A 26,103-nucleotide genomic window follows, 5' to 3' on the forward strand; every position below is an offset into this window, starting at 1 on the left:
AATGGGTGCTCCATTGAAAGACCAGGTTAAGCACAGATTGTCATGAAAAAAATGTACTGTATCTGTGCAATTGCTAAGAATTTGATGGTATGTAATTGTTTAAAAAGAAATCAAGTAATTAAAATAAAAATGTTTCCTTCTAAAATATAGGTATTAAATAAGCATTAAAAAAACAAAGTAAAATACTGAAAAAAACCATCTTGGTTAACTTTGGTGCTTTAATTGTGCACTGATATTAATAGACCTTGGCAATAATATTTTGGCTATATGATTTGCCTTTATCTTATACCTAATGCATGAGTGTGATAGGCTTAAGATTCAAGGTGCTGGTGATGACCTATAAAGCCCTAAATGGCTTGGGTCCGGGATATTTGAGGGAACACCTGCTGCCGGCATCAAGTTCCCTTCGTCCTGTGCGCTCCCACATGGAGGGCCTTCTCAGGGTGCCGCCGGTAAAAGACTGCTGGCGGATAACACCCAGGGGGAGGGCCTTCTCAGTGGGTGCGCCTGCCCCTTGGAACCAGCTGCCCGTGGAGCTTAGGACTGCCCCCGACCTTCGGTCATTCCACCGGGACCTGAAGACCTGGCTCTTTGAGCTTTCCGGCCTAGGCTGAGAGTTTTTAATTGGGGTTTTATATTTTTCAGGGATCAAATTTAATTATTTTTAACTGTTTTTAACTTTTGTATTGAATTGACGTTTTTAAATACTTTGTAAACCGCCCTGAGTCCTACGGGAAAAGGGCAGTATTTAAATTCAATAAACTTAAACTTAAGTCAGTCCCATTTGTACTGGTATTAATGTCTCTACTTTCTCCCAACAGTTACAAAGTGTGTAAAATCTATTATACTTTGCCAACTATTGTGTCTTTAACATACTGCACATGCATAATCAGCACAGCAGCATTTGACATTGACTCAGTATTGTAAAGTCAGGAAAATGGGGAACAGCCAAATTCATGCCAGTATACTTTTCTATCACCCAATGTAAGAATAGGTAAATAGCAGAGAATGATAATAATCAATGCCAACCATTGGTGATTTGTTACCAGCCCATGAACAATTTGGTCTTTTAAGTATATCTGAAGAAGTGAGCAATAATTCATGAAAGTTTGCACCTTTTAATAAAATTTATTAATTGGAAAAACAGCTATCAGACTTCTGATTGTTGGCTACAGTAACATGACTCTCCTCCTATAATAAAATAGGCTAGGTTATTACTGAAGATTTATGAGAACAAGAACAGATAAAGCCACTGATCTTTGTTAATAGTTAACTTTGTTAACAATTTTCAGGATTTGGAAAACAAATTTATAAACTAGAGAGAAGACATTTCCCCCCAGATAGATTGGACTTCAATCCTTATCACTCTCAGTTGCCATGTTAGCGACTGGCCAGGATGATGAGAATTGTAATTCAGACATATCAAAGGGATTTGGAAGAAAGCTGTGGGAAGGGATGTGAAAGAGAATCGTAGACATTGCACTGTTAATATAACTCTCATCAGAAACTGCAAAAAATAGAAGGCAACCCGCTTGTCACAAAAAATTCACATTTTATAAATAAGACAAAAGGTAAATTAGGACCTCTTGCAAATATCTTTCCAAATGATAGTATGCTATTCATTGCACTATGTTCTTTTTCATGGTATGCACATTGGTTATCATTTAATGGATGTTCCTGTTTTTTCTGTAAAGCTTCAGTGAATCACTTATTTACCCCTTGGTGACTAACTCTGCTACAGTTTGGTCCATGGACTTTGTAGATCCTCTTGCCTCTGGCAGGGAAGTGACCTGATCATTCCCAACTCAGTGCTGATTCCCTGCTGTGGGCTTTGTACCATTTCCCCTGTGGGATTAACAGATCTAGATGAACAGAGGTTAAATTGTTTTAGTTTGAAATAAGTTAAAAGGAAGACGTGCTTGCCTGACACTCTGACAAGTCAAATGAAATTACAGCTCTGAGCATTGGGAAAGAATGAAAGAGCAATCTTGATTTTCCTGTTTAATCATCCCTGTGTACAAACATTGTTATCAGGCTTTTGCCTCTGTTAAATGTCAGCAGCAGCACACTCATTTTTCTATACACTACTTTGCTTCATCTGCTAAGTAAGAATAGGTCCTGAAGGTAACACCCCAGAGAAAATACATTCATATTCCTTTTTAAAAACAATTATGGTGTCAGGAAATACGTTGGGAAGTTTTCACTTCTCCTTTCTCTCAAAAAATATGACGTAGCACCCAGTGGTCAAAGGCAAGTCATTTCAGTGAATCTCTTGGCATATATGTGGGAAAAAGAACTAGTGTAGGAGAGAGGCTGTTGTTGCCCAAGTCTCTTACACACAGTAGTTAGCATCACTAGGAGAAGATACCGAATCCTGCTTTAAATTCTTCAGTTTCTATAGCTAAAATCCATCCATCAATTGTTTACCCTGTTGGCATCACTAGAAAAATATGGGAAGTGATAGTAAATGTTGACCTTCACTTTACATTATGAAAACTAAATAGGAAACAGTGCAATCTTAGGAGAGACTTCTTAGAAGGAACATTTTAATTTTTGCTACACAAATGAGTTCCCTAGATGCTCTTGCCTTCTAAAGTAACTTAAGGTTTGTGTTCAAGAGAAATGAACTGCACATCAGTGATGCTTCTAGAATTAATTTAAACAAAAAAAAACAGAAATAATTCACAGTTACATTTGATGGTTCCTCCTTTTTCACTGTGTGATATAATACATTTTTAAATACCTATCTTTTGCTCTATCTGTGCATATTCTGACCTTCAGAGACTTCTTTACATGAAAGATTTCTTCTAACCAGTCCTATAGAGTCTTTATTTTAGATTTTTAGATTTTTGTCATGTGCCTGCAACTCTTAAACTCTGTACAACCTTGTTGTTAGCTGCGAACTCGTGTCCGACCCATCGCGACCCTATGGACAACGTTCCTCCAGGCCTTCCTGTCGTCTACCATCTTCTGGAGTCCATTTAAGCTCACGCCTACTGCTTCAGTGACTCCATCCAGCCACCTCATTCTCTGTCATCCCCTTTTCTCTTGCCCTCAATCTTTCCCAGCATTAGGCTCTTCTCCAGTGAGTCCTTCCTTCTCATTAGGTGGCCAAAGTATTTGAGTTTTAGCTTCAGGATCTGGCCTTCTAAAGAGCAGTCAGGGTTGATCTCCTCTAGGACAGACCGGTTTGATCGCCTTGCAGTCCAAGGGACTCGCAGGAGTCTTCTCCAGCACCATAGTTCAAAGGCCTCAATTCTTTTGCGCTCAGCCTTTTTTATGGTCCAACTTTCACTGCCATACATTGCAACTGGGAAGACCATAGCCTTGACTATACGCACTTTTGTTGACAGGTTGATGTCTCTGTTTTTTAGTGTGCTGTCTAGATTTGCCATGGCTTTCCTCCCAAGGAGCAAGCATCTTTTAATTTCTTGGCTAAAGTCCCCATCTGCAGTGATCTTGGAGCCTAGGAAAATGAAATCTGTCACTACCTCCATTTCTTCCCCATCTATTTGCCAGGAATTGAGAGGGCTGGATGCCATGATCTTGGTTTTCTTAATGTTCAGTTTCAACCCAACTTTTGCACTCTCCCTCTTCACCCGCAACAAGAGGCTCTTTAGTTCTTCTTTACTTTCTGCCATTAGAGTGGTATCATCTGCATATCTTAGGTTGTTGATATTTCTTCCAGCAATCTTAATTCCAACTTTTGATTCATCTAGCCCTGCCTTTCTCATGATGTGCTCTGCATATAAGTTAAATAGGCAGGGTGACAGTATACAGCCTTGTCGGACTCCTTTCCCAATTTTGAACCAATCAGTGGTTCCGTGTCCAGTTCTTACTGTTGCTTCTTGACCCACATAAAGGTTTCTCAAGAGACAAATAAGATGGTCTGGTACGCCCATCTCTTTAAGAACTTGCCACAGTTTGTTATGATCCACACAATCAAAGGCTTTAGCATAGTCAATGAAGCAGAAGTAGATGTTTTTCTGGAACTCTCTAGCTTTCTCCATGATCCAGTGTATGTTGGCAATTTGATCTCTGGTTCCTCTGCCTCTTCGAAATCCTGCCTGTACTTCTGGTAGTTCTCGATCCACATACTGCTGGAGTCTAGCTTGTAGGATTTTAAGCATAACTTTACTAGCATGAGAAATGAGTGCAATGGTGCGATAGTTTGAACATTCTTTGGCACTGCCTTTCTTTGGAATTGAAATGTAAACTGATCTTTTCCAATCCTGTGGCCACTGTTGAGTTTTCCAAATTTTCTGGCAGATTGAGTGTAGCACTTTTACTGCATCGTCTTTTAAGATTTTGAATAGCTCAGCTGGAATACTGTCACCTCCACTAGCTTTGTTGTTGCTCACTTTTTCTAAGGCCCACTTCACTTCACATGCTAGGATGTCTGGCTCGAGGTCAGTGACCACCTCATTGTGATTACCAGGGACGTTAAGCTCATTCTAGTTTTGTCTGTGTAATTTTGCCACCTCTTCTGAATCTCTTCTGCCTCTGTTAGGTCCCTTCCATTTTGGTCCTTTATCATGCCCATTTTTGCATGAAACGTTCCCTTCATCTCTCCAATTTTCTTGAAAAGATCTCTGGTCCTCCCTATTCTATTGCAATTTCTTTGCACTGTTCATTTAAGAAGGCATTCTTATCTCTTCTAGCTATTCTGTGGAATTCTGCATTCAATTGGGTGTATCTTTCTTTTTCTCCATTGCCTTTCATTTCCCTTCTTTCCTCAGTTATTTGCAAAGCTTCCTCAGACAGCCATTTTGCTTTCTTGCATTTCTTTTTCTTTGGGATGGTTTTGGTTGCTACCTCTTGTACAATGTTGCGAACCTCTGTCCATAGTTCTTCAGGCACTCTGTCTATCAGATCTAATTCCTTAAATCTATTTGTCACCTCTACTGTATATTCAACAGGGATATGATTTAATTCATACCTGAGTGGCCTAGCGCTTTTCCCTACTTTCTTCAGTTTAAGCCTAAACTTAAACTTTGCAATGAGAAGCTCATGGTCTGAGCCATAGTCAGTTCCTGGTCTTGTTTTTGCTGACTGTACAGTATAGAGCTTCTTCATCTTTGGCTGCAGAGCATATAGTCAATCTGATTTCTGTGTTGACCGTCTGGTGATGTCCATGTGTAGAGCCGTCTCTTGGGTTGTTGGAAAAGAGTGTTTGTTATCACCATCGTATTCTCTTGACAAAATTCTATCAGCCTGTGCCCTGCTTCATTTTGTACTCCAAGGCCAATCTTGTCTGTTATTCCGGTTATCTTTTGGCTTCCTACTTTAGCATTCCAATCCCCCATGATGATAAGGACATCACTTTTTGGTGTTAGTTCTATAAGGTGCTGTAGGGCTTCATAGAACCAGTCAATTCCATCCTCTTCAGCACCGGTGGTTGGGGCATAGACCTGGACTACTGTGATATTGAATGGTTTGCCTTGGATTCGAACTGAGATCATTCTGTCATTTTGAGGATTGTATCCCAGTATTTCTTTTCCTACTCTTTTATAGACTATGAAGGCTACTCCATTTCTTCTGAGGGTTTCTTGCCCGCAGTAGTATACCTGATGGTCATCTGAATTAAATTCACTCATTCCTGTCCATTTTAGTTCGCTGATTCCTAAGATGTCGATGTTTAGTCTTGTCATCTCTTGTTTGACCACGTCCAGCTTGCCTTGATTCATGGATCTTACATTCCAGGTTCCTATGGAGAAAAAATCTTTACAGCATCGGCCTTTCCTTTCACCACCAGACACATCCACAGCTGAGCGTCCTTTCGGCTTTGGCCCAGTCGCTTCATTCTTTCTGGCGCTACTAGTACTAGCCCTCTGCTCTTCCCCAGTAGCATATTGGACGCCTTCCGACCTGAGGGGCTCATCTTCCGGCGTCATATTGTTTTGCCTTTTGGTACTGTCCATGGGGTTTTCATGGCAAAGATACTGGAGTGGGTTGCCATTTCCTTCTCCAGTGGATCACGTTTTGTCAGAACTCTCTGCTATGACCTTTCCGTCTTGGGTGGCCCTGCACGGCATAGTTCATAGCTTCATTGAATTACGCAAGCCCCTTCGCCACGACAAGGCAGTAATCCATGAAGGGGCTGGACAACCTGGAACAGAGTAAAAATATAAAATTAAAACAAAAAGTAAGGTATACAGAGAAATCCTCTAAATAGTGACCAGAACCTTTCAGTATGGTTAGTAGTCTTTTAATGGAATCTTTCAATGTTTCTGGGACTTACTTTCTTTTTAAATAATTATTGCCAAATTATTAAAATGGTTTTATTTTACTGTGTTTGTTAAAAACACTTCCTGAATGCCACCCAGCAGGAAAAGCTTTATTATTCTATTATACCATTATAATAATATCAATCATGCAAGCATCAACTTGTCTGTGAAGCTGAATTCTATTTGGCTCATACCATCAATTTGCTTAGCTCATTTAAATTGATTGCTGTTTGTTAAAGTTTATTTCTGAAGTTTCTATCGTACAATTTCTGTAGGCATTGCAGAATTTAGACAGTACTCCTTCTTCCATTTTCCTCCCATAAGAACTACTGGGCAATGTGGAATCGATTCAGTTATAGTGTTTGCCCCAAATAAGTAAATGAACTTCCATAGCTACATTGTTATTAATGCTGGCAATTATATTTACATTTAATTGTTGGATTGTCAGAGATTCTGATAAATTGAAATGTATTACTTTCTGGTTACATTTGTGTTCTACCTTTTGTAGCTACCGACAGCATACCTCTCTCCTAAGTTTTTCTCCAGCAATAATTCTTGATTGAACTCTTCCAATGTCTGTCCAATACCATAATCACAGTATAGTATACTAGCTATTCAAAACAGCTGGAGAGACTGAGAGAGCAATTGTGATTTTCCTATTTAGTCATCTTTGTACCCAGATACATTTATCTGGATATTATCTGGCTTTTGTCTTTCTTCAATGGCCACCTTTAGTTATTTAATCTTTGAAGATCAATTTTAATTATTATGGTATAATTGGGTTAAAACAGTTGACTTCTGGGGAAGCTGTTTTGGTCCTTTGACTTTAATTGTAACTAGGAATGAGAAAAGAGACTGCTAAATATGGCCTTTGTGACAAAACACCTCTATTTAGTCTTACTGATTTCACTGGAGATACCGTATTTTCCGGCGTATAAGATGACTTTTTAACCCATGAAAATCTTCTCAAAAGTTGGGGGGTCGTCTTATACGCCCAGTCGTCTTTTACGCCGGAAAATAGTACATAAATCAATTGAGCGTCCCCGTTCATGCAAAGCAACTTCAAGCCTCCTTAGTCCAGTCCCCCCTCCAACGTGACTCTCCCTTCCCACCACAAGAGCCTCTAAGCCCCTTCCCCTCCCCCTTGCAAACGCCAGACCCCGGGAGCGGCAGGAAGCCCCTCCCCCTCACCCAAGCGGCATCTGAGCATAAGCAGAGCGCGCCCTGCTACCCACTATCTCTCCTGGCAGTTGTCTTCTACCCCTGCAGGAGGACCCTGGGTAGAGGGGGCGGCATGTCGGGCCCGGCAGGCCCGACATTCAGCGGGGCCTCGAGACCACTCACCGGCGATCTGGCAGACACCCGCATCCGGCCTCGCAACCAGCCGCACAAGATATATAGAATGGCCTGACTGATATAGGATCTAAATTGGGCGGGGGGGAGGAGGCAGGTTGGTTATGCAAATACAGGTTCAATATGGTGCAGATGAGAAGTACCTTATCAATTAACAATTGTAATGTGTTAAAAACTCATTGTGTATGTTGAGACATTTTGAGATAAAGTTCAGCAGTCTCTTGCTCAATTGTGTTGTTAAAATCCTTTTTTCCCCAAAGTGATCATTTTGAAATCTGCAAAACAGTGGCCTGGGAGATTGAAATGTTTTGGTATTACTTTGACTTTGTTTTGAATCCTGATGTCAAACTTGTGTCAGTTAATTCTTTTGTACAAAGTTTGTGTTGTTTGTCCTATGTACTCCAGAGGGGCATTTTTGGTAGACTTCTTTAAATTTACTAAATGCTATATTTGTTTACATTTTTTTTCTTGTCTTGTAAGAATTTAAGGGAATATTCCTGATTCTTCCCTCTCTCCTATATATCTTATAACAGCCTTATGAGTAAGTTAGGTGAGAGACAGGGAGTGTCCCTGCCCAAAATGAAGCTATGTATTTCATAACTGAGTTTGGATTGTACCTCATTCTTCTTAGTACTGCTTCAAAAGTCTGAATGAATGTAGATCAAAGTAATTAACTAATTAGATAATTTTATTTAAAAATTCTTAAGTAGTTAACAGTCCTAAAAATACCTTGTTATATAACCAAATCACAATCTCTTATTAAACGTTCTAATTTAACCCAGAGCTTTAAACTTTCACAAACTCTAGACAGCTGACCATGATACAATATGAAGTTATAGGAATAGTAATTCATATGATTATGTTCATAAATATGGGTGTACTTCACAGAATGAAAGAGTTAGAACCTGCAGTTCAGGTATTAGAGCTCATTTAAGGTCTCATGAACAAATAGGACATCTGCAACAGATGCCAAACCAGTGAATAAGCCTAGGTGAGGGAGGAGAATAATGAGTAGGAAAGCACTTTTAATTCTTGGGCCTATCTTCTATTTGTTCTGCTTAAAGCAAAGGCTGTCATTTACTAACCTAACAAACCACATTTACACGGAGGGAAGCATGTAGTGGGGTATCTCAAGGTTCTGTCTTAGGTCTCATCAACATCTCCATAAATCATCTAGATGAGGGGATAAAAGGGGAACTCCTCAAATTTGCAGATGACACTAAGCTGGGGGAATAACCAACAGTTTAGATGATAATCTCAAGACTCAGAAGGATCTTGAGTGATCCCTACTCATTTGTGTTTGCATTCCAACAAAATGCAATTCAGTGATGAGAAAAGTAAGATCCTATATATAAGCAAGAAAAACCAAATGCACAGATATAGAATAGGTGGTACCTGGCTCAATAATAGCAAATTTGCCAGCAGCAATGTGCTGCAGCTGCCAAAAAAGCTAATGCATTCCTAGGTTGCATCAACAGAGGGATAGTTTCAAGGTCACTTGAAGTGATAGTACCACTTATGTTGAACTGGTGAGACCACACTTGGAATACTGTTCTGGAGACTATGATACATGAATGATGTTTTGACCCAAGAAAGAGTGCAGAGAAGAGCATCAAAGATGATTAGGGGTCTGGAGGCTAAACCATATGATGAACAATTGAGGAAATTAGGTAGGTCTGGTCTAATGAATAGACTAGGAGATGATATGATAGCTATCTTCCAGTACTTGAGGGGCTGTAATTTGCCTACTCCAAATTACCTGAAGTCAGAACAAGAAGCAATGGGTAGATCATTAAGAGAGATCCAACCTAGAACCAAGGAGAAATTTCTTGACAGTGAGAACAATTGATCTGTAGAATGGCTTATGTTGGAAGTTGTGGGTGCTCCATCACTGGAGGTTTTCAAAAAGAGGCTGGAAAGTCATTTGTCCAGAATGGTCCTTCTTCAACAAGGGGGGTTGTACTAGAAGATCTCCAGTGTCCCTTCCAACCCAATTATTTCACATGTTCCTAAGAAGATGAGCTGATCTCTCTACTAGAATTTATTGTTTTGTCAACATCTGCTAATTTGCAAAGCACACAATGTATTTGTGGTAATACATATACATCAGACATGTCAAACACAAGGCCGGGGGCCAGATCCGGCCCGTGACGTGGTTTCATGCGGCCCGCAAAGCCATCCTGGAAACAGTAAGGGAACGGCCCCCACTGCCTTGGCCCTGGCCCAGAGACCCTCCTCCTGCCAGAGACCCTCAGATCTGTCCCATTCCTGCCCAGGCCTCCATAGGCACCCTTGATGGCAACGATGTAGAGCTGGCCATGCCCACCCAGTAAGCCATACGTACTTTAGCCATGCCCACCCAGTAGGCCACACCCACCCGGCCCCCTGAGGGCAACCGCAATGCTGATGCGGCCCTCAATGAAATTGAGTTTGACACCCCTGATATACATACTATATCAGCCTCACAGTGTTTTTCATTTTATTTTCATTATAATAAAAATATAAATGTAATGAGTATTATGAACATTAAGGTTTTACAACTTTTGGTGTTCTTTCCCTCCCCCCCCCTCCTTATTCATAGGACAGCTGTGAACACATGAGCCATCCTTTATGGTAAACGACCCGTATGATTTCATGCTTCTTCCCAGATTGCAGCAATATAAAGGTGCATATTCCTCATAAGATCTAAATGGTAAAGCATATACATCATATGTGTAATATTTCAATAATCTTTTACTTCTTCCTGATTCAGGAGAAAAGTTTTGTATTTTGCATGAATGCAGTATTTGTATTCTTTTTATTGAAGTAGACATTTTTTATAGGCTTTAAGGCCAGCTTGGAAAGAATGCAGTTTCTTTAAGAAGTCGATTCCTGAAGTTAATACAGCCACTAAAGCCGCTGTGCTCCTTTTTTAAAGGCTCATGCTTTAAGGTCATCATTTGATGCAGGACCAATGGGTATATCTTGGGAGTTAAGAGTAATCTTGAGTGAGACTCTTTGCTGCAAAGGCAGTTTTTGGCACTGCTTCGTTTGATTTTATCAAGTTGCTGCATGATTGTCCAACTGCAACTTCATGTTTTCCTCTGGACTTAGGCATAATTGATTTAAATACATGCCCCGAACCTAAACACTACTTGGCATCAAAATGCTTTATAAATAATAAAAACAATTCATAGGAATATGAATATCCACAATCTTTTGCTTTTCTTAAAATGATGAAAGCAACACTATATCTCTGTGCTGCAAGCTCTGTCTCTTTTGGATATGCTGTGGCGTAATGATGCATGTACACAAATTCTTGGGCTTGTGTTGCAATGGTTCAATGTTGCTTTCATCAGGCTGACCTGTTTGACCTCTGGAGATGTCATTGCCCAGGAAAATAAAGTTTAATGACTATTCTGCTCTTCCAGAGTTAGTCATTGGCCAGCCTTTTTAATATAGTTCTTTCTTTTGCAGATCATAGTGTGCAAATGCCCAGCCAGATTGTAAAAAACAAACAAACAAAAAAATACCCCTTTGTTCCAAATGTCCTTGTGTCACTGATTTTTTCATATGAACCTTTTTAGCTGACTGTGCTTGTATTATTTCTGTGGATACTCCATGTAACTGAGAAGTTTCAAACTCTCCTTTGGCAAAGATATTACTCAGCTAAACTGAAAGCTGACTTCATACAAGAGTTATTTAAATTATCTTGTCAATTCAGAAATGGCTTCTTCTGTTGCCTCTCACTTGTACAGCACTTTGAGAATTTTGTCATGGAAGGCTGTGGGCTGTCATACTTGCTATCTTTAGCTATTGGAAACTTCAACTACTACCCACCTTTGGGGCTTTGGATTTGAGCCACATTGATTGCCTCTGGAGCAGGTGCCAAGGTTTTTCTTTGGCTATCTTTGGATGAATACATCAGCTTCCCATTAGACATAGGAATGCCATTGAAATACAATAATATGATTGTGAAATGTCCAATATGTACTGTATATTCCTTACCAACACTGATGCCATTTCCTCTCGCCATGGTGACGTTGTCTTTTAAAATGCTTCACATTTCCTGGATTAGCCACAGGAGATCAGAAACACATTTGTCACTATGTTTTTTTCAGTAAGCATATGCAGTGGCTTCTGCAGGGAAATACAAGGAAAAAGTTGTGTAATAGAAAGAAAATAATAATGTCGCTTTTCTGTACACTTATTTTCTGCCTAGTAAAAGAAGGATTTCCAAAAAACCTTTGTTAATTCTTGTATGATATTGCATATATTATATCTGTTCATATATCTATGTCTATATATGTAATGATTGTGTAAAAATTGTAAAAAAAAAATTCACATAGTAAAAACCAGCTATAAATCTATGGATGAGAGGGAAGGGCTTTTGGGAAATTGGGCTTTCTTTGTAATCTATATAGTATTTCAAAGAGATTTTGGTCATATGAAGTGGTAGGAAGGGAGAAATAAATTTCCTCTATATTGTCCCAGTTGCTCAGGCTACTTCATCATATGCCAGTTTCATTTGTCCCTGAGAGTTTGGCACAATCTCCTGTGCCCATGGATCCAGTGAGCCCCTCCCATTTCCTTGGTTTGTTAAAAACAGATCATGCCAAATCAATCTTATTTCATTCCTTGACAAATTGACTAAATTAGTAGACCAGCGAAATGCTGTGGACATAGTATGCTAGGCTTCAGCAAGGCATTCAACAAAGTAAACCACAACCTACTTCTTCGTAAGCTAGAAACATGTGGGATAGACAGCATCACTATTAGATGGATTTGTAACTGGCTGACAAACCACATTCAATGAGTTGTCCTTATTACTACATATACAGTAAGGGAAGTAAGCAACAGGCAACCACAAGGTGCCGTCTTAGGCCCAATATTGTTCAACATCTTCATAAATGAGTTAGATGAGGGAATAGAAGGGGAACTCATCAAATTTTCAGATGACACTAAGTTCGCAGGAATAGCCAAAACCCCAGAAAACAAGCTCGGTGTAATATATTGGGATTTTACTTGAAGTGTTTCACGTGTTAATTTGAATGCTGCTTAAGGTTGCTCAATTGGTGTGTCTGTGTAACGATCCCTGACTAGCCAGACTTGCTGTCTCCAAGAAGATTATTGGATGATTTGGGGCGGGAATGGGTTCCTTTAAACCCGTGGTGGCGAACCTGTGGCACGCGTGCCACAGGTGGCACGCAGAGTCCTCTCTGTGGGCACGCGCGACATTGCTCCAGTCCCAGGCCTTCAGCTGGGTTTTATAAAACTTTTTCACTTTAGGCCTCCGCTGCCGTGTGCAAAAAAAAAAGGTTCAATCAATCAATTTCAACTCGTGGGGAAAAAAAAGATCGATCTCACAAAGTGGGAATTGATTGATTGAACTTTTTAGTCCCATCCAGTCTGCCATTATCACCACAGCCATGCCCACCCAATGGGCTATGCCCACCCAACTGGCCACACCCAGCTAATGGGCCACGCCCACCTAAAAGGTTTGCCATCACTGCTTTAAACCTATTGGCCACCGCCTAGTGGCCAACCATATAAGTAGCTGCGCAGAAGCCTCTGCTTCAGTTTTGTTCCTGTTTGCCTCAATAAAGCAATGTTCCTGTTTGCAACCTCTCATCTCGCTTATTGCCAGCAAAGAACTCACTACACAACACTGACGACGAAGGTGGGATGCTGCTTCTACGAAAGAGCTTGAAGTCACTAGGGAGTGAAGCCAGCTTAGCACCTGGCAGGGACCGCGTTCCCCCCCTCGGTCTGCCTAGCAAGCCACGCTAGCAACCACACCGCCTGCGGATCAGTTCCAGAGCTTACGAAGAGAAGCAGCATGAGGCAATGTGAGACCTGAGCCGCGACGACCTTCCACCATGGCGAAGATTGGAAAGCTTGAGGAATTTGATGTCACTCACCCAAAGAGATGGTCGTCCTACATTTCAAGAGTAGAGAACTACCTCCACACCAACCAAATTGCCGAAGATGGCCTGAAGGTCGCAACACTCCTCTGTGTCTGTGGGTCTGCAGCATTCAACATTGTGGAGAACTTAGTTGCACCGGTGCAGCTGGAGTCCGTTACGCGGACCTGAAGAAATGGCTTGGTGACCATTTCCAACTGAAGCTGTTGGTGATAGCATAGAGGCATACCTTTGGACAGTGAGTTCAACAACCCAGCAAGACGGCCACAGAATTCATTGCGGCGTTGAGGCAAGCTTCACACCTGTGCCAATTTTTGGACTTGGAAGAAAGGCTTTGGGACCAACTCGTCTGTGGATAAGGAGCAGAGAGTTTCAACAAAAACCTTTTGCAAAAGAGACTCTCTTGCTCCAGGAAGCCCTAAAAAAAGTCATGGTGGACGAAGCCACCACCAGGGCTATGAAGGCGTTGCAGCCCGCCAAAAGTACGCCTCACGAGGAAGCTGTCCACCACAAGGATGCTGAGCATTCAAAAGACGTTGACTGACCACAAAGTTGACAAGATCCAATGGCACCACGACAAGGAACTGAAGGCCCCTTACAAGGCAGTACTCTTCCTTTGATGTTTGGGCTGTGGCAGCCGCCACCAGCAATCAGACTGCCGGTTCTGGACAGCCACATGTCGGGCCTGCGGAAAATCTGGCCACATCGCAGCAGTCTGTAGAGGTCGCCAGAAGGACCACCAATTGGACAATCTGATCAGGAGAGGTACCGGGGCCCTGGGGCAGCATAGAGTAGGGTTCTGCTCTAGTCGTCCGAGTGTTTGCCGCACTGGAGCTCGCTGTCCCCTTAAGCCAAAACTTCGGCTTCAAGTCGAGCTGCAAGGTGTTCCTTGCAGGATGGAACTGGACACTGGTTCAGCTGTATCCATTATTTCCCTGGAGACTTTCCAGTTTGTGTGCAACCGCAGCAAGAGGTGGGCCAAGCTTAGGCCATCCGACATTCTAACTGACTTCCAGAATTCCTGAGTAGCTGTCAAAGGCGAGGCCACCTTGGCCGTCAAATTCAAGGGGTTTTCAGGGGCCTTAGATGTGATTGTGGTGGAGGGCCAGAGAACAAGCTTAATAAGGCTTGATTGGTTTGATGCACTGGGCATTCAAGTAACTGGGATCCACCGGACACAAACAGTGAACTTGGCATCAGTATGCGAGGAATTTGCAGATGTTTTTGACATGACCCTGGGAGAGTACAAGGGCCCTCTGATAGCTTTTAAGCTTGATCCTGCTGTAACGCCTATTAGGATCAAGCCCCGTAGAGTGCCATTTGCACTAAAACACAAAATTGATGCAGAGCTAGACAAGCTAGTCAGTCAGGGGGTACTGCAGCCTGTAGATGGGGATGAACTCCCATTGTCATGCCACTTAAGGCCAATGGGGAGGTCCGGATTTGTGCTGATTACAAGTGCACCATTAATCAGGCACTACAAAGGAGTCACTCGAGCATATTGTGACCGGGGATTGGCAGCATAGGTGTTGTGATTCAGGGTCAGCCTGTGGGTTCGGCAGTTGGGTCAGACGATTCAGAGGAGGAGGAGGGGGGTGTTGAAGAGCTTGCTGAGAATAATATTGAGGCTCCACAGAGCCCTCAGCCAGGCCCCTCCCATCTGGTCATGACACAGACCCAGCTGTGTGAGCCTGACAGCGTGGATGAAGATGACCCATAGCTGGCCCTGTTCAAGGACGCCCAACGCAGGAGGCAGTCAATCAGGAGTAAACAGAGGAAGGCAATGGGGTACCTCGGAAGGAGGCAGAGAGAAGCCACGCCCTGAACTGTTTAAAAGGGGAATGTGTGGGAGGGCTGGTTTGCTGAAGGCAACCGTTTGAATAGCTCCTGTTTCATGGTTCGTCTTTGCTCTCTTTGCTCTGTTTATGTTTTTATGTTAATAAATTTGGCAGGCTTAGTTCCAGCCTCTTGCCTTCTTGTAAAAGGGGTTGTCCCTGCCTTTTTTGCAGGGCCGGTAGCAGGCTGGTACAGAACAATAGGCTGGCTGATTTTTTGCTTTGCCAGCACACTACGCCTTGCACAGCAACGAGCAAGAGCCCAGCAGAGCTTCGCTGGGGGAGAAGGCTAATCACGAAACTGGACCGGTTACATCCTGACCGGGTTGCAGCAGACACCGCCCACCCAAAGGCTCCAAGGGGGTTGCAAGTGGGTGATGGGGTGTGGACCCGGAACTATGGGCTTGGGAATTTGTCGGTGCTGGGTAAAATTGTCAAAATTTCAGGACCTTTTTATTACGAGGAGGTTATGGATGGGGGCGGTGAGTTGTTCACCACCATATTGATCAGCTGCAGAAGCGTTTTGCAGAATGGCCATTAAACGAGGACTTCATGGCAGGTCCGCAATTAGGGCTGGAAACTGGCAGCCAAACAGGACAGTTCACACGCTGTGAGGACTCAAGCAGTCAGTACAACAGGGAGGTGGTTGTAGATGAACAAAGTCCGGGAGTGCAACATGGGTCTCCTGACGGGGAAAGTCAACTCAAATACGGCAACAGCTTTGGTGACACAGCTACCTCATTGGACTTTGGGTTGGGCTGACCAGGAATGGCCAGCCAAAGGGACTCAAGTCAATCCGACTCATGTGAACCTAAGAACCGAGGTCTACCCAGCCAGGCGGGCAAGCTGGTAGACAGGAAGTTGCCTGGATCCCCCAGGCGTTCTGAAAGGTCATGTAAACCATTGCAATATTTACAAGATTATATTCTTAAATAATGTATGTACATTCTAGGGGGGAGGGGTGTAATGTAATAAATAAATAAATAAAATGTATTGGGATTTTACTTGAACGTGTCCGCTTGAATGCTGCTTAAGGTTGCTTAATTGGTGTGTCTGTGTAACGGTCACTGAGTAGCCAGACTTGCTGTCTCCAAGAAGATCATTGGATGATTTGGGGGGGGAATGGGTTCCTTTAAACCTATTGGCTGCCGCCTAGTGGCCAACCATATAAGTAGCTGTGCAGAAGCCTCTGCTTCAGTTCTGTTCCTGTTTGCCTCAATAAAGCAATGTTCCTGTTTGCAACCTCTCGTCTCGCTTATTGTCAGCAAAGAACTCACTACACAACCCTCAGGATCCAAAAAGATCTTGACAGACTTGAAAATGGGACCTATACAACAAAATGAAATTTAATGTAGAGAAAAGCAAGATTTTACACTTAGGCAGGAAAAACCAAAAGTACAAGTACAAATTAGGCAAAACCTGGCTCAAAAACGGTATGTGTGAGAGGGACCTAGGAGTCATGACAGCAGTCAAAAAAGCTAATACAATCATTGGTTATATAAACAGAGACATAGAATCAAAATCACATGAAGTATTATTACTGCTTTGTAAAGCCTTAGTAAAGCCACACCTGGAATACTGGATCTAGTTTTGGTCACCACATTACAAAAAAGATGTTGAGAGTTTGGAAAAAGTGCAAAGAAGATAATTAAAGGCCTGGAGACTAAAACGTGTGAAGAAAAATTGTAGGATTTGGGCATGGCTAGTCTAGAGAAAAGGACTAGGGGTGGGGAGATATGATAGCAGTATTCCAGTATTTTGCAGGTTGCCACAAAGAGGAGAGGGTCAACTTATTTTCCAAAGAAACAGAGGGCAGGACAGGAAACAATTATGGAGACTAATCCAGGAGAGAAGCAACCTGGAATTAGAGAAACTTCTTAACAGTGAGGACAATTAACTAATGGAACAGCTTGCCATCAGCAGTTGTGGGTGATTCATCACTGGAGGTTTTTAAGAAGAGACTGATAGTCACTTGTCTGAAATGGTATAAGGTCTCCTGCTTGAGCAGGACGTTGGACTAGATTAGAAGACCTCCAAGGTCTCTTCCAGCTCTATTCTGATTGATTGATTGATGATCTTTGGTCAGATGGAGGAGCTCTGTGATCTACTTGCCATTAATCCTGAAGTATAAGTCTTCCTATGAAAGCATGTTTAGAACAACAAAAATTAAGAGTAGGGAGGACTGCATTTGTGTTTTTAAAAATACAAAAACACTTTTGGATCCAACTTGTACAATCACAGAATAATGGCTGTCTTTAAATTGTGCCCAAATAAGTTTTCCCATGAGAAAATTATATTAAGAAAAGATTCTGCAATTGGGATTAAATACCATGAAGTGCCTCCTTTGTCATATTTATTTGTCTATTTACAGTATTTATTTTATTTATTTATTTATTTTATTCGATTTATATACTGCCCTTTTCCCGAAGGACTCAGGGCGGTTTACAGGGCAAATTAAAAAAACAATATACAGATTAAAATACAATTAAATTAATAGCCCCAACACTTTAAAATTGAATTTAAAACCTTAAAAACCCCTCAGTCCAGGCCGGCCAGCTCAAATAGCCAGGTTTTTAGGTCCCAGCGAAACGAACGAAGGTCGGGGGCGATCCGGAGTTCCACCGGCAGCTGATTCCATAGGGCAGGCGTGCCCACCGAGAATGCTCTCCCCCTGGGAATCACCCGCCGGCACTCCTTGACCGGCGGGACCCTGAGGAGGCCTCCCCTGTGGGAGCGCACAGGACGATGGGGAGTTGACGCTGGCAGCAGGTGCTTCCTAAGATAATCCGGACCCATGCCATTTAGGGCTTTATGTTCTAGTTATTCATCAACGAAGTGAGATTTACATTCAATTATTTTACAAACAGAAGGGACGCGGTGGCTCAGTGGGTTAGGACGCTGAGCTTGTCGATCAGAAGGTCGGCAGTTTGGCGGGTCGAATCCCGAGTGCCGTGTAACAGAGTGAGCGCCTGTTACTCGTCCCAGCTTCTGCCAACCTAGCAGTTCGAAAGCACGTAAAAATGCAAGTAGAAAAATAGGGACCACTACGGTGGGAAGGTAACAGCGTTCCGTGCTCCTTTGGCTTCTAGTCATGCCGGCCACATGACCACGGAGACGTCCTCGGACAAGCGCTGGCTCTTCGGCTTTGAAACGGAGATGAGCACCGGCCCCTAGAGTCAGAAACGACTAGCACACACGTGCGGGGGAACCTTTACCTTTACCTATTTTACAAACATTTTTGAGAAGTGGTAACCTAAGAGATAGTGGCTTGAAGAAAGACTTTCATGATTTGCTTTGGGATATTTCCACCCCAATGCCCCACTGTTGAAGGATATGTGTTAGGGTGCCAATATTCAAATTACATTTGCAGCTCCCCATTTTGATTTATTATTGCGTTGGTTCCCTGCAGTCCTATAAACATTCTGTAGACTTCTCTTAAAGGGTTACTATGTAATCCACACTAGTAGACTTATTTACCAGAAAATGCTTAATAATTAATTCAAGAGTCCCATAACTCATGCAGCTAAAGAACCTTTACAGACAGATATTTGTGAAAGTATTTTATATGGCTGGTTTTAGACACAACTAAAATTGAATCTTAGTGAACAAATTGTTTGAAGTGTCCTGAAAGAAACTAGTTTTCTAGAGGTGGATAAAGAAAAAGTGCCAAATGTCAGAAAAGCAGCTGCAGAAAAATTAATCTGGAAACCTAGAAGTATATTCCTCCAGAATTGTATGTAACCCAGAACTGCTTTATTTTGAAAGCTGATGACATGATCTGACATTTTGAGATGGAAACCCTCAAAAATACTAGCATAAATTCTAAAATTAGGTTTATCATAACAATTCTGTTTTTGTTTAAAAAAAAAACAAGATAAAAGACAGACCAAGTCCTGCTGATATTATCAAGCTATCCACTTATTACCTCCCCATCAAATAATCATCCATTCTTCCTTTTTAAATATGTTCTAATCTGGCAATCTCCCATTGGAGTTTTAATCTAAATTCAAATACATTTTCTTACTTGCCATAATTTCACCATTCAAGGCAATTATTAAGCAAACTATTTCCCCCGTGGAGTGAAGATTAAGCCTTCAAACGGTTCTTTTTCTCTATTGGGCTTCTGTTCAAGATAAAATCTCTCCTCCAATGCCCTACACATATAGTTCTGGAAGCATTAAAAACAGATTTCTTTGACTTGTTACTCTTTGCTGAAAATGGGCAGTCACAATTCTGGGAGTTTAGTTTCAGTACAACTAAATGATGCCAAACTGGAGAAGGCTGGATTAAAATACAGTGGAAAAGTGAGAACAACACGGCTATTCTGAGACCTTATTGTACATATTCCATTATTATAGATTTTTTTTCTGAAGTGTAAGATATTGCTTCTTTCAGAGTTATAAGGTCATTGAAGGTTACGGGAATATTAGATGAAACATTCTTGTGTTTCAGCAGCATAACCAGAGGAATATTTATCAGTTCAGCACTTCAGAATAAAGCCTAGGTGGATCTGTTGAATGGATCCACCCAGTGTGTTTATTCTCATGAACTAGAGGAGTTTTTCTGGTATAACATGCATCCAAAGCATAAAAAGGGTTTAACCATTACTATTAGCACTGCTTCTGCTGATCTGTCAGACTAAAACGCCTAGTAATTTCATTTGATGACTATGCCTCATCTTCAAAAGTTTGTTTTCAAGGCATGTAAACTTCTGTGGATTCACAGCAGCATTTGCCAGTTGTTTTCCCCCCTCCTTGACTAGGGCTTCTATTGTGTGGTTGTTTGTTAATGACTAAGAAATTCCCTGCAATTAGCCTAGGCTGACCAAGAATTCACAGGAAAGCACTCTTCAAATATTTGAAGAGCATTCACAAAGCAAAAGACAAAGAAAGACGTGCTATCTGGAAGGCAGGAGTAGGTGTAAGATTTAACATAACAGGTTGATAGATTTCCACTGAACTTTAGAAGAAGCAGGCAAATAGTAAGAATACTTTGGCAGTGTAACCAATAGTGAAATATTGTGGCAAACTCTCCCTCACTGGAGATGGCTGAATGGACAGCCATGAGCAGCCATGCTAGAATGCTGTAAATCTGATTTTCTGCATCAAACTCTGGATTATCAGCCTATCAGCCTGACCTCAATACCTGGGAAGATTCTGGAAAAGATAATCAAACAACAAATCAGCGAACACCTTAATGCAAACAAAGTCATCACTAAAAGCCGACATGGGTTTGTCAAAAACAGATCATGCCAGACAAATCTTATTGCATTCTTTAACCAAGTGACAAAATTAGCGGACCAGAGAAATGCTGTAGATATAATTTACTTGGACTTCAGTAAGGCATTTGACAAAGTAGATCATAACCTACTACTTGATAAGATAGAAAAATGTGGGTTAGACAGCATCACCACCAGATGGATTTGTAGCTGGCTGACCAGCCGTACTCAGCGTGTGGTCCTCAATGGAACCGCATCTACATGGAGGGAAGTATGTAGTGGGGTGCCCCAGGGCTCTGTTCTGGGCCCAGTGCTCTTCAACATGTTCATCAACGATTTGGACGAAGGGATAAATGGGGAACTCATCAAATTTGCAGACGACACCAAGCTGGCAGGAATAGCCAACACTCCAGAAGACAGGCTTAAGATACAGGAGGATCTGGACAGACTCGAACACTGGGCGCTATCTAACAAAATGAAATTCAATGGTGAAAAAAGTAAGGTTCTACATTTAGGCAGGAAAAACCAAATGTACAGGTATAGTATAGGTGGTACCTTGCTCAATAGTAGTAACTGTGAGAAGGATCTCGGAGTCCTAGTGGACAATCACTTAGATATGAGCCAGCAGTGTACTGCAGCTGCCAAAAAAGCCAACACAGTACTAGGCTGCATTAACAGAGGGATAGAATCATGATCACGTGAAGTATTAATACCACTTTACAATGCTTTGGTAAGGCCACAGCTGGAATACTGCATCCAGTTTTGGTTACCACGATGTAAAAAAGATGTTGAGACTCTACAAAGAGTACAGAGAAGAGCAACATAGATGATTAAGGGACTGGAGACTAAAATATATAAGGAACGGCTGCTGGAATTGGGTATGTCTAGTTTAATGAAGAGAAGGGTGAGGGGTGACATGATAGCAGTGTTCCAATATCTCAGGGGCTGCCATAAAGAAGAGGGAGCCAAGCTATTCTCCAAAGCGCCCAAAGGCAGGACAAGAAGCAGTGGATGGAAACTAGTCAAGGAGAGAAGCAACCTAGAACTAAGAAGAAACTTCCTGACAGTTAGAACAATTAACCAGTGGAACAACCTGCCTCCAGAAGTGGTGAATGCTCCAACACTGGAAGTTTTTAAGAAGAGACTGGACAGCCATTTGTCTGAAATGGTATAGGGTTTCCTGCCTGAGCAGGGGGTTGGATTAGATGACCTCCAAGGTCCCTTCCAACTACTTCTTCTTCTTCTTCTTCTTCTTCTTCTTCTTCTTCTTCTTCTTCTTCTTCTTCTTCTTCTTCTTCTTCTTCTTCTTCTTCTTCTTCTATTATTATTATTATTATTATTATTATTATTATTATTATTATTATTAATTTTATTTCAAATGTTTTCAAACTATAGTTTATTTCCTAGAGTGGTGTACTTTTAAAAAAAAAATCAGACAGGTTTACTATAGTTTGTTTAAGGATATTGATATGCCTGAGAAGAGTGTCAAAAGAGACAAAAATTCTATCCAGGCTTCATGTCACATGGCAAGAAAATAGACTAAATTTGATCTAGATTCTAGACCAGACCAGACCTAATATTCCCAATAGATAGAATATTTGTCTGATGTGAAACAGGGTGATCTTTTTAAACAAAAATCATTTTGTGTAGAAATTTGAGTGAACTGTTTTATAATTCTTTACTTGGTGGTCTTGTGTGTTCCGTTCTTCAGCCATTTTAGAAAGTAATACTGAGAGATAAAGACAACACAGAGGAGGAACATCAGGTCACTCAGTGAACAAAATACACTGTGCAAAATTTTGATAAACCCTTCCTTCCTTCCTTCCTTCCTTTTAAATAAGTGCAAATTGGAAATGAAAAACCACTACTCTTTGCTAGCTGAGACAGAGGAAAAGCTGTCTGGCCTGTAGCCAGCACTACAACTGCAATTAAATAACTCATAACTTAATATAGGAATGGACAGCCTTTTATGGTCAAAGGCCACATTTAACATTTTATTGGTAGGGTAAGGACTTCAGTGGTAGGTCACTGATGCACATTGGACAGAACCAGCTTTTTTCCTGGGGAAGAGAATAGTTTGGGGAAGTATTTTTTTTTTTGTTTTCAAATACTTTTTAACTGGATTTGAGGGTTCAGACTTCAGTTTACATATATTTCCCACCTTAGAATAAGTGGAAAACATGCCACATTTTTTACACTTATGACCATTGCAGCATAGTCAGCTATGCTGGCTCAGGAATTCTGGGAGTTGAAGTCCATGAGTCATAAAAGCCGAGGTTGCCTACCCCTGTACTAGTGTAATGTTTTCAAAGAATTATAGCTATCCTGCTTTACAGTGGCATGTTTTAGAAATTGATCTGTTACTATTTAGTTATAGTCTGTTATTTTCCCTAAGCAGAAAGACAACAAACCTGCAGATATTGCTGTAAACAAACTCCCAGAAACCCCAGTGGTGTGACTAAAAGTAAGGGCCATGAACACGATAGTTCAGGCAGGATTTTGGAGGGCACAGGTTCCCTGTCTCTAAATGTAGGGTTTATTAATTTTATTTCTTACGCAATTTATCTACTACCTCAATCCTCATGCTTTAGGCAGTTTACAGATATTAAAATAGCAGCAATTGTACAGTGCATTACAGTATTAAATCTTCTGTAATAAGAATCTAACATATGATAACAAATCATCCTGTCTATCTATTTCTCTCCCTCTCTGAAATAGATATTGGTGGCTCTCCTGATGGTCCTGAAAGGCATTCCAGAAAAGCCAGATTTTTGCTAGCCTTTGAAAGGCTATGAAGATGAGGGCCATTCTTCCCTTGGGATACAGGCTCTTCTACAAGAGGGGAGCTGCAACTAAGAATGCCTGCAAAGGACCCACTCCTGCTGAATGTCCTGGTGTGTGTGGGGGAACCCCTAGTAGTGCTCATTGATTATCTGGGTAAGATGGGAAAATCAATATAAAAAAGGCAGATACGCAGGTACTGAGATGCATGGGGCTTTAAATATAGTGACCAGGCTTTGAATTCTCCTCAGAAATATCCTGGCAGGTCTTCATGAGCAGTAGGTCATAGCAGTACTGCAAATAGCCAGAAAGGAAGTAGCCTGCTGCTTCTGGACCAGTTGAAGTTTCTGGTGGTTCTTCAGGGACAACCCAATTGGAGTAAAATTCAGTAACTTAATTGGGAAAGTATAAGGGCATCAGTGGCAGTCCTCAAAACATGGGAACTTGTGGAAAAAGCATCTTTGCAAGGTTCATTAAAAGGAAAAGAGGAACTTGTTTGAAATAGGGGAAAAAAAGAATTCCTTTGCATCTTCCCCTTTCCTTTTTTTCTTTTCTTGTTTTTTTATATTTTATTTTTTGCAGAAATTTAATAAAACATATTGAAAGAAGAGGAACTTGTTGGGAATAGACTCAAGTACAGATAGTCCTCGACTTGCAACCATTCATTTAATGACTGTCCAAACTTACAACAGCACTGAAAAAAGTGACTTGACAGTTTTTCACACTCACAACCATTGCAGCATCCCCAGGGTCACATGATCAAAATTCAGAAGCTTGGCAACTGACTCATATATATGACAGTTGCAGTGTCCTGGGATCATGTGATCACCTTTTGCGACCTTCTGACAAAGTCACTTAACAACCATGTGACTAATTTAAAATTGCAGTGATTCACTTAGCAACTGTGGCAAGAAATATAAAGAGGACAAAACTCACTTAACAAATGTCTCACTTAGCAATAGAAATTTTGGGCTCCATTATGGCTGTAAGTTGAGGACTACCTACAGTAATGCTTATGGTTTATCTTATATGGACTGAATATTCTCGTATCTTTAGGAAATATCCCAAAGATGCTTTTTCACAAGGCAACTGGACTTTCTTGTTTTTCTTCGAAAACATTTCACCTCTCATCCAAGAAGCTTCTTCGGCTCAAGAAGCTTCTTGGATGAGAAGCGAAACGTTTTCAAAGAAAAACAAGAAAGTCTAGTTGCCTTGTGAAAAAGCATCTTTGGGATAACTATGACCTGGATGACTGAGAATCTCGATAGTCATTTTTCTAGGAAATACTTATATAGTAGTGAAGTTCTCAACCATATTTGCTTCTAACCTTTAGCACATAAGATGAGTAATCTTTTTATTTTTCTTTGAATATGTTGTTACCTTTGAAGCCCTTGGGTTTAGAGGACTGAATTTCTTCTTAAATAATATACAGGTGAAACTCAAAAAATTAGAATATCGTGCAAAAGTTCATTTATTTCAGTAATGCAACTTAAAAGGGGAAACTAATATATGAGATACTTATTACATGCAAAGCAAAATAGTTCAAGCTGTGATTTGTCATAATTGTGATGATTATGGCGTATAGCTCATGAAAACCCCAAATCCACAATCTCAGAAAATTAGAATATTGTGAAAAGGTGCAATATTCTAGGCTCAAAGTGTCCCACTCTAATCAGCTAATTAAGCCATAACACCTGCAAAGGGTTCCTGAGCCTCAAATGGTCTCTCAGTCTGGTTCAGTAGGAATCACAATCATGGGGAAGACTGCTGACCTGACAGTTGTGCAGAAAACCATCATTGACACACTCCATAAGGAGGGAAAGCCTCAAAAGGTAATTGACTTCATTTTCCAGCAGGACTTGGCACCTGCCCACACTGCCAAAAGCACCAAAACCTGGTTCAATGAAAGGGATTACTGTGCTTGATTGGCCAGCAAACTCGCCTGACCTGAACCCCATAGAGAATCTATGGGGCATTGCCAAGAGAAAGATGAGAGACATGAATCCGAACAATGCAGAAGAGCTGAAGGCTGCTATTGAAGCATCCTGGTCTTCCATAACACCTCAGCAGTGCCACAGGCTGACAGCTTCCATGCCACGCCGCATTGAGGCAGTAATTGCTGCAAAAGGGGCCCAAAGCAAGTACTGAGTACATATGCATGCTTATACTTTTCAGAGGTCCGATATTGTTCTATGTACACTCCTTGTTTTATTGATTGCATGTAATATTCTAATTTTCTGAGATTGTGGATTTGGGGTTTTCATGAGCTGTACGCCATAATCATCACAATTATGACAAATCATGGCTTGAACTATCTTGCTTTGCATGTAATGAGTCTATCTCATATATTACTTTCCCCTTTTAAGTTGCATTACTGAAATAAATGAACTTTTGCACGATATTCTAATTTTTCGAGTTTCACCTGTAGACTAGTGACATTTCTGAAGAAGACAAGGTGGAGAATCCAAAGATGGATCAAACCACATTGAAAGTAGAAAGCAAAGACTGAAAGCAGTTTCAGATCTGTGCTTCCTTCAGATCTTACTATGAACTCAGTCGAAAATCAGAGGCATATTTCAGTATCAGCCACCTATTTCATCTATCTTTTTTGGCACCAGAGATCCCAGACTTTAACAATAAAAACTTTAACTGCTGTGCTGCTTTGTACAGTGTCTTACCTGATATGCCTGAAGCATTATCTCAGGAAATAATATTTGAAACATCCACACCCAGAATATTAGGTCCCCAGTACAAATACCACGCACAAGTTCTCATTAAATTGTCAC

General features: G+C 41.2%; 1 long non-coding RNA gene across 1 annotated transcript in view; it reads left to right on the forward strand.

Annotated features, from left to right (window-relative positions):
* LOC308660934 overlaps nt 1–26,103 on the forward strand; it is a 45,998-nt gene that overhangs the window by 15,299 nt on the left and 4,596 nt on the right. Inside the window, exons 2-3 of the long non-coding RNA XR_014024846.1 lie at nt 10,162–10,245; nt 23,255–23,473. This is a non-coding gene — a long non-coding RNA (uncharacterized lncRNA). The remainder of the gene's footprint in view (nt 1–10,161; nt 10,246–23,254; nt 23,474–26,103) is intronic.

Source organism: Vipera berus (assembly GCF_964194415.1).
Source record: "Vipera berus genome assembly, chromosome: 2".
Lineage (NCBI taxonomy): Eukaryota > Metazoa > Chordata > Lepidosauria > Squamata > Viperidae > Vipera > Vipera berus.